This window comes from Lygodium microphyllum, chromosome 13 (genome assembly GCF_053477565.2).
Source record: "Lygodium microphyllum isolate KBCC chromosome 13, Lygodium_microphyllum_v1.1.10, whole genome shotgun sequence".
NCBI lineage: Eukaryota > Viridiplantae > Streptophyta > Polypodiopsida > Schizaeales > Lygodiaceae > Lygodium > Lygodium microphyllum.
The window spans coordinates 116011924-116019606 of NC_141147.1; the positions used below are offsets into that span (position 1 = coordinate 116011924).

At 37.7% G+C, this 7683-nt stretch overlaps 1 pseudogene; it reads left to right on the forward strand.

Moving 5' to 3' along the window:
• Positions 1–7288, forward strand: part of LOC148027097 (uncharacterized) — a 74629-nt pseudogene extending 67341 nt beyond the window's left edge.
• The last annotated feature ends 395 nt before the right edge of the window (positions 7289–7683 follow it).

The window sequence follows — 7683 nt, forward strand, 5'->3', positions numbered from 1 at the left end:
CAGTGGAAGTTTCGGTTGCTCCCACGAGGATTGACCTGAGTTTTTCTAGTCAAATCTATTACTAGCGGCTAATTAATATTAGCGGATTCTAAAGTGATGTGAGTCGGTCTTTCTGGTTTCTAATGGTCTATCAAGTGTGATTTTTATTCATTCTTAGGAAAGCTCTTGGCTTATCGAGACCACTCAACCATAGGTCTGGATCCGCGTCGGGGGTCCATCCTCCCACTTCTCTCTCGAGAGTAGTTTTAGTTATCTAATTACCTACCACTTTAGGTTCAATATATAAAAACAACTTCTTTGAATGATCTCTTGATACAAATTCGTTATATGCCTTTTATTCACGGCACAAAAACAGAGTAAAGCAATTCCTTCTTAATAGGTCATTTTAAAAAAAAAAGACATTTACAATGTTTTCTATTCAAAGTATTATTCTCTCCAAGTTTCATTCCCCAACTAGTATTGGAACTTCTAGACATAGTCTAGAAATCAAAGAGTAGTTGGCAGTTTGTAAGAGCCTAAGGAGTTTAGGACCAAAGCCCCTTGGTATCCTCATCTCCTCTTGCCCGACTAGAGTTCCCTACGACAAGACCTTTCACGTCATGATTGGTCTAAACTCACTAACGTGAAACAAAAAAAGAAAAACCCCTTGGAGTAGGTTCTATCCATGCTAGCCTTGGGGAGGTCTAGCGCCATCAAGAACACTACCTCAGTTGACATTCTGTTTTCACCGAAATATTGCCTCAGTCTGCGATTTGTACTCAATCACCCATCTTTTAGCCTGATGATTTTAGGAAAGATCAGTACCTAGCTTACAATCACAAACATCTTATTTCAAATGCATTATACATAAACTTTTAACAAGTTTATTTCCGAGACAAATCTTTTCTTTCCAAAAATAATAACATCGAGGCAAATTAGCATAAGTGGAAAAATAACTTTGAGACAAATTAGCATAAGTGGCAAGATAACTTTGAGACAATTCAATATAAGTTACAAAACAACTTTGAGACAAATCAACATAAGTGGTAAGATAACTTCGAGACAATTCAGCATAAGTGGCAAAATAACTTTGAGACAAATCAACATAAGTGGCAATACCTTCCAATAGTCTTCTTGGACTTCCTCTTCCTTGGGGATTAGTTTGGACCGAATTTAAGCAAGAATTTCATACTTGAGGATAACTCCCTTGGAGTTTTGTGGGTCTTTGCCTGCAATAAAAGAAAATCTTTGTTAGTTTAATTACAAACAATATCATTTGGCAGCAATGGCATCTCAAGGTCTCTTATATACCGATGATTAGCATTCATGATTAACCATCAGAGATTTCATTTGATCAACACAAAAAAAAATAAAACGTATTAAATCTTTTAGGGACGCAATACCTTCCTCGTACTTGCTTAGGTTCATCTTGTATAGACCCAAGTTACCCCTTAGAATTCGTGGTTAAGAATTCCTCAAAGAAATTATATGCAAGAATTGAATAAAATCTTATTTTACGCACATAGTTTTTGTTGCATGTTCACGGATAAAGCATGCTAGCTGTTTTTATTTAAGAACAATAGTACCTGAAGATCCATGACTGGTGCTTGGTTGATGGTATTTACAGCTCCGTTTGTAATTCCCATACTTGCTATTCCATTTGTAGTAATTGTGTTCACAACGTTATTGGTAGCTCCTGCCTCCGTGACCTTCTAGTTTTTTATTGTGAGATTTCAAAAAAGGAAACTTGGCAAAGGAGCTTGGGGGTAATTAGATTGACCGGGGGGGGGGGAGGGGGGGAGTGATTACCAATAATTTTGAGAAATGGAGAAGAGTCTTAATTCCACAGGGGGGAATAGAATAGAAGGGATGGTGGAATCGAATTCAAGAGCTTGTAGAGTATCCTCCTTGTCTTCTTGACGAGGAATTCCCATGCTCGTGCTTCTCTTTCCCCACTCCCTCTTGCTCTATACTCCTGAGAAGGGCCTCTCCCCTCTTGCTCGGACTACTCTCAATGGCTCCCCATGCCTCTTATTTATAACTAAATTAGAGAAGAAGGGTTGTGGCTAAGAAGAAGGCCTCTTTATGGAGGGGATCTTAGCAAAATCAACAATCTGAAGCTTCCAAGATGCAATCTGATGCTTAGATAACAAATTTGATGGTTCCGTTGGCTCTAAAAGGGGGATAAAACCCTAGGATCCCTGTGCAAAATTCTTCCAGATTCACTCTTTATTTTTCTCCCCATTCAGAGTGTTATTTGCTACTTGTAAACTACTATCACAATGTGTGTGGTTTTGCCAATCCTTCTTTTTGCATGAAATCTCCAAAATTGTCTGAAAAAGCCACTTGCTTGTTTTTTGCATGACATCCTATTCTAGAAGTTTCCATATCTTTTTAGGATATTTACAATAAATAACATCCAAAATATTAAAAATATGCTAGTTTTACCAAAAAATCTAGTATTTTTGGACTATCCATACTATAGACACTGACACTAATGACTAATATGGCTCATAACTCTCGTTTACGTGGTAACTTTTGTGACGGCTGGCTATAGTCTTTGTCAATCCATGTTGGGTTACAATCCTCGGGTCCTTTTGCTCGAGATATTCTCTATTTAATGATTTTAGAGTTCCTCAAGTCCATTCTGCAAGAAGTCAAGAAGATTTTAAATCAAAGTCGGGATATCACATGTATTGATTATGAGGAAACTTTTGCTCCAATGGCTAAAATGGCCATTGCTAGTGGTTGTATCAAAGTATTGGATCATGCATCAAATGGATGTTAAGAATGCATTCTTGCAAGGGAAGTTGCATGAGGAAATTTATGTGGAGCATCCACCTAGTTATATGGATGAAATTCATCCAGATTATGTATGTAGCTTTGTAAGGCCTTGTATGGGTTGAAGCAAGCACCTAAGGCATGGCAAGCTTGTAGAACACCTTGTCAATATTGGATTTTGCAAAGCACAGGGTGATCACTCACTCTATGTCTATGAGAGTGATTTCATTAATGTTATCATTACTATATGTGGATGATTTGATCATTGTGGATGATATGAGATAGAGATTGACCATATAAAGGGTCTTCTCAAGACTGAATTTGAGATGAAGGATTTGGGAGAGCTGTGCTATTTTCTCAGCATAGGGATAATTAGGGCTGAAAGGTTATATGATTGTCACAAATAGAGTATGCATTGGATACATTGAGGAAGTATGGTATGGATGATTGCAAGCCTATTTCTATACCTTTGGATGTTAATGCTAAAATTAGTGCACATGAGGGTGACTTGATTGAGGATGTCACTATGTATCAGAAGATTGTGGGCAATCTTATCTATTTGACAATCTTGAGGCTAGACCTAAATGACATAGTTGGTTTGGAGAGTCGATTTATATAGATTCCATGGAAGTCACATTTGGATGCAATGTAGTGTACATTGCACTATGTTAAGTCCACATTGGATTATGTGTTATTCTATGGTACAAGTGTACCATTGGAATTTCTTAGTTACATAGATATAGATTGGGCTAGTAGTATTTCAGATAGGAGGTTTACCATTGGTATTATGTATTTCTTTGGCAATGTTGCTCTTACTTAGAGCAGTAAGAAACAATTGACAATTTCCTTGTCTAATACAGAGGGAGAGAATGTAGGTGTTGCAATTGTAGCATGTGAGGTAGCTTAGCTACATAAGCTACTTGGCAATTTGGGGATGTAGGTGGACAAGAAGGTTATCATCTACTATGATAGCTCTAGTAGCATTCAATTGGCTAGGAATCGAGTGTATCATATGCAAATCAAACACATAGAGGTCCATTACCATTTCATTCAAGAGTAGGTTTTGGTAGGTAATATTGACAGTTTATGTTAGCATAGAGGATCAAGCCGTTGACATTTTCACCAAGGCCTTGGGAATTGAGAAGCTTCAATACTTTTGGACTATGTTTGGAGTTTACAACCTCATGCTAACCTCGAGGGGAAGTGTTGAGATGTTGAGCTCTATATGAATGGACATTCACTACTTAAAGATCAGAGTGTCAATGCCATTACTAAGAGGAACAACTATCCTCTACCATACACTAAGCATATGCTTGGAAGTGCAATAGGAAAGAAGGGTTATAACCCATTGATGCATTTTCAGGATATCAAGTTTATTGGAATGACATACACAGAGCAACATTTTCCACTGAGTGGAGAGTGTGTTAAAAGTATTGTGTGAAGGCTAAAGATGACAATCAAAGAAGGTTGAATCAAAGTGAAAGCATAAGTCTCACGTACATGCTAGATTTATTTTTTGGTGGACTATTATTTTATAAGTTTCACTGTATTATTTTTGGGCACTTGTGTATATCATGGACACATTATTTTGTGAGAGCTATGGCTCACTTCAATACACATTGTATTATCAGTCATAGTTATGTTTGTTAACTATTGTATGAATTGCACACATGAATATGTACTTGCAATAACACAAGCTATGTCTAATTAGGCTAAGGCACAAGCATGCTTTAAGGAAGGATCAAGTTCAAAAAAGTGGGTAAGACACCCAAAAGAGGATGCAAAACCTAATTTATAGTTATAGCAACCCGAAAAGGAAAAAGGGATACAAATCCAAAAATTAAGTAGATATAAACCCTAAAATGCAAAAGGGGATGCATACCCTAAAATGCGAATAGAGTGCTATTCTAGAGAAGGGGCCTAATCTAGCCCTAACTTTGGTTTATATAAGGGTGGGAGGCCTTAGTTGTATTTAGCCTTTTGGTGTATCCATGTTATAACTATTGTATGAGTTGCACACATGAATATATACTTGCAACAGCATAGGCTAGCTCCAACTAGGCTAACTAACGAGTGTGCTTCAAGGATCAAGTCTAGAGTTTAAAAAAGTGGATAGGACACCCAAAACAGGATGCAAACCCTAATTTATAGTTGAAGCAACTCGAAAAAATGCAAAAGGGATACAAATCCAAAAATGAAAGTGAGTGTAAACCCTAAAATGCAAAAGGAGGTGCATACCCTAAAATGCAAATGGAGTGCCATTCTAGAGAAGGGGCCTATTCTAGTCCTAGCTTTGGTTTATATAAGGGTGGGAGATCTTAGTTATATTCACCCTTTTGGCATATCCATGGTGTAGAACCTTTGTCAATGAAACTATTGAAGCTTTTAATTCACTTTTTCTATTCTATCATATTGTCTCCATTGTGGAGAGTGAAGGGGGAGAGAGAAAGAGAGGTGTATTGAGTGAGAGATTGACGGAAGATGAAGCTCTACATCTTATTCTTGCTTTTCTTTTTCTTCTTCTCATCCATGGTAAGAGGGTTGAGTTTGAAGTTATGTGTGAGATTGTGAGAGAGTGAGAGATCAGGTGTGGTGAATCTCTTCTCAACCTTCTTCCTCTCATTTTTCTCCTCTATATTCCTCTCTCATCATTGGTGTACTTGGTGGTGGATGCAAAGGAGTAGCAATGTCATTGGTATATTTGGTGGTAGATGTAGAGCAACAATATTGTTGGTATACTTGGTGGTGGATGTAAAGGAGTGATGATATTTGATTGTGAAGCTTGGGTTGTAAAATCACATTTGAGTTTTCAAGATTTTAGATTACAATGTGGAAAGGTAAGTTAGGTGAGTTGACTACACCTCAAAGCTAGTCTTTTTGTTGACATCAAGACAATAAGAAAAAATATAAAGAAAAATAGACCTATAAATTTTAGAGAAAATCATTATTTTGGTAACACTTCTACTGCTATTTTATAAAATTCAAGATCCCTCCCATGCAAATTGTACTTAATAGTTAGCATTTTACATCTAGTTTTTCCTTCCAATAAGACTAAAACTTAATTGCATGAGAAGAAGTTGTGGTCGACTAAAAGGGACTAGAAAAGAGGCAAGATACCTAGAGGGGGGTAGGAAAACAATAACTCCAATCTTTTTGTATTTAAAGGATGAGAAATATTAGACCATCTCATTCATGTGTGGGGAAATTTTGAGTTCTTTCTTTCTTTTTAGTTGAGAGAGAGAAAGAGAGAGAGAGAGAGAGAGAGAGAAAACAAAATAAGTGAAACTTTCTTCTTCCTTCTCTTTATTGAGAAATAAGGCATAGCCTAAGCCCTTAACAGACTTGGAAAAGTAGTCTGTAGAATGAGAAGAATGAAGAAGAAGAAAATGAAGAAAGCCGAAGCCTCCATATTTGTGTCTTAACCACCTTTCGTTGTGCATCCCCATGGAATCTCTCATCTACTCTCAGTTGGTATCAGAGCAAAAGCATCACAGATGCATGATCAGAATGGAGCTCGAACAATTGCTCGAATTAGCTTGCATCAGAAGTAGAAGGAGCACTGATGCAGGATCGGTATGAATCTCAATTGATTGCTTGGATTAGCAGGACTGGTGGATGGTCCTCCTGGAGCTTGACTGATGGCTTGAGTAGACAGTATCAGAGGTAGAAGCAAGCACTGATGTATGATCAACTAATAATTCGATTTAGTATGTTTGATAGCGAACCACCTTGTTGTGATACTACTGGTAAAATGTAGAAGGGAGAAGACGAAGATGGAGGAGATGGAGCATCAACGTGCTTCTGCGCACACTTGCCTGAGACAATTTTTGCTTCGAAGCTCCTAATTATGTGCATCAGATTGATCCCACACTGTAGCAGTTCTGCAGAACTTTCCAAGCTTAGACAGTACATGCATTGATTTATGAGCATGCCAAGCACTCAATAATAGGGCAACCACAAAAGGAGAAAGAGAAGACATCATAGCGATGACCATGAGGGCAATAGTGGTGACGAGGATGATAAAAGGAAGAAATAGAGAGTGTTGAAGGAAGCAAAAGACATCTTGAAGAGGCACAAGCATTCTAGAGATTGCTCAAATGGGGACATCAAGCCCAAGAGTGCATCACATCAGGCTCTTTCAAAAGAAGATTATTATTATGAGAAGAACAAGGAGTTTTCAACATGGCTGAAGGAAGAGCAGAGTGTATTTTTTTCTAGCCTTTCATCAGCAGAACGTTACAATAGGACTTTTTGTGGATTATGTGGAAGCCTGGAATTTAGGGAAACTGTCAAGGAAGTATTATGAAGGCATTGACTTTGCTGCTCGCTCTAGACACAAGTGGCAAATTAGAGGGGAAAAAATTTTATTGTTGACAGGGAAGAAGAGCAAGAATTTTTGAAAAAGCTTGAAAAAGCTCAAAGAAAGAGGTTTCACAGAGAGCGTGAGGAGCTTATGGATGAGCTTCTTCCCAAGGCCACAGGTAAGGACAAGCTTCTTGATGAAAAGGCGGGTTTCTATGTAACTTAAGGGTGCTATTTTTTGGAGGTAAAAAAATTGCAGAAAAAATTGTGTAGCTTTAGCTTGACTGGGAGTTCATTCTTGGTGCGTAGATCGGTAAAAAACAATGTAAAAAGCATGAACGACAAGAGCAAGAGACCAATTGGGTTCAATCTCTCCCCATGCCTTGTGTGAGCGCTTCACAAAGCATGTATTTTATGTATATTTCCATCTTCATGCTCAATAATAGCCCAATTTACAAAAATATGACAAGATTTTAGCTTTTGAGTTTGCTTTTACAAAAATAGGAAATAAAGCTAATGGACGGTGCCCATGGAGTCTGTCACACCCAACACAATGTCCCAAATAGAAATAACATATCCGTGCGCATAGGCGCATACAAAATAATAATCAATAATCAATGC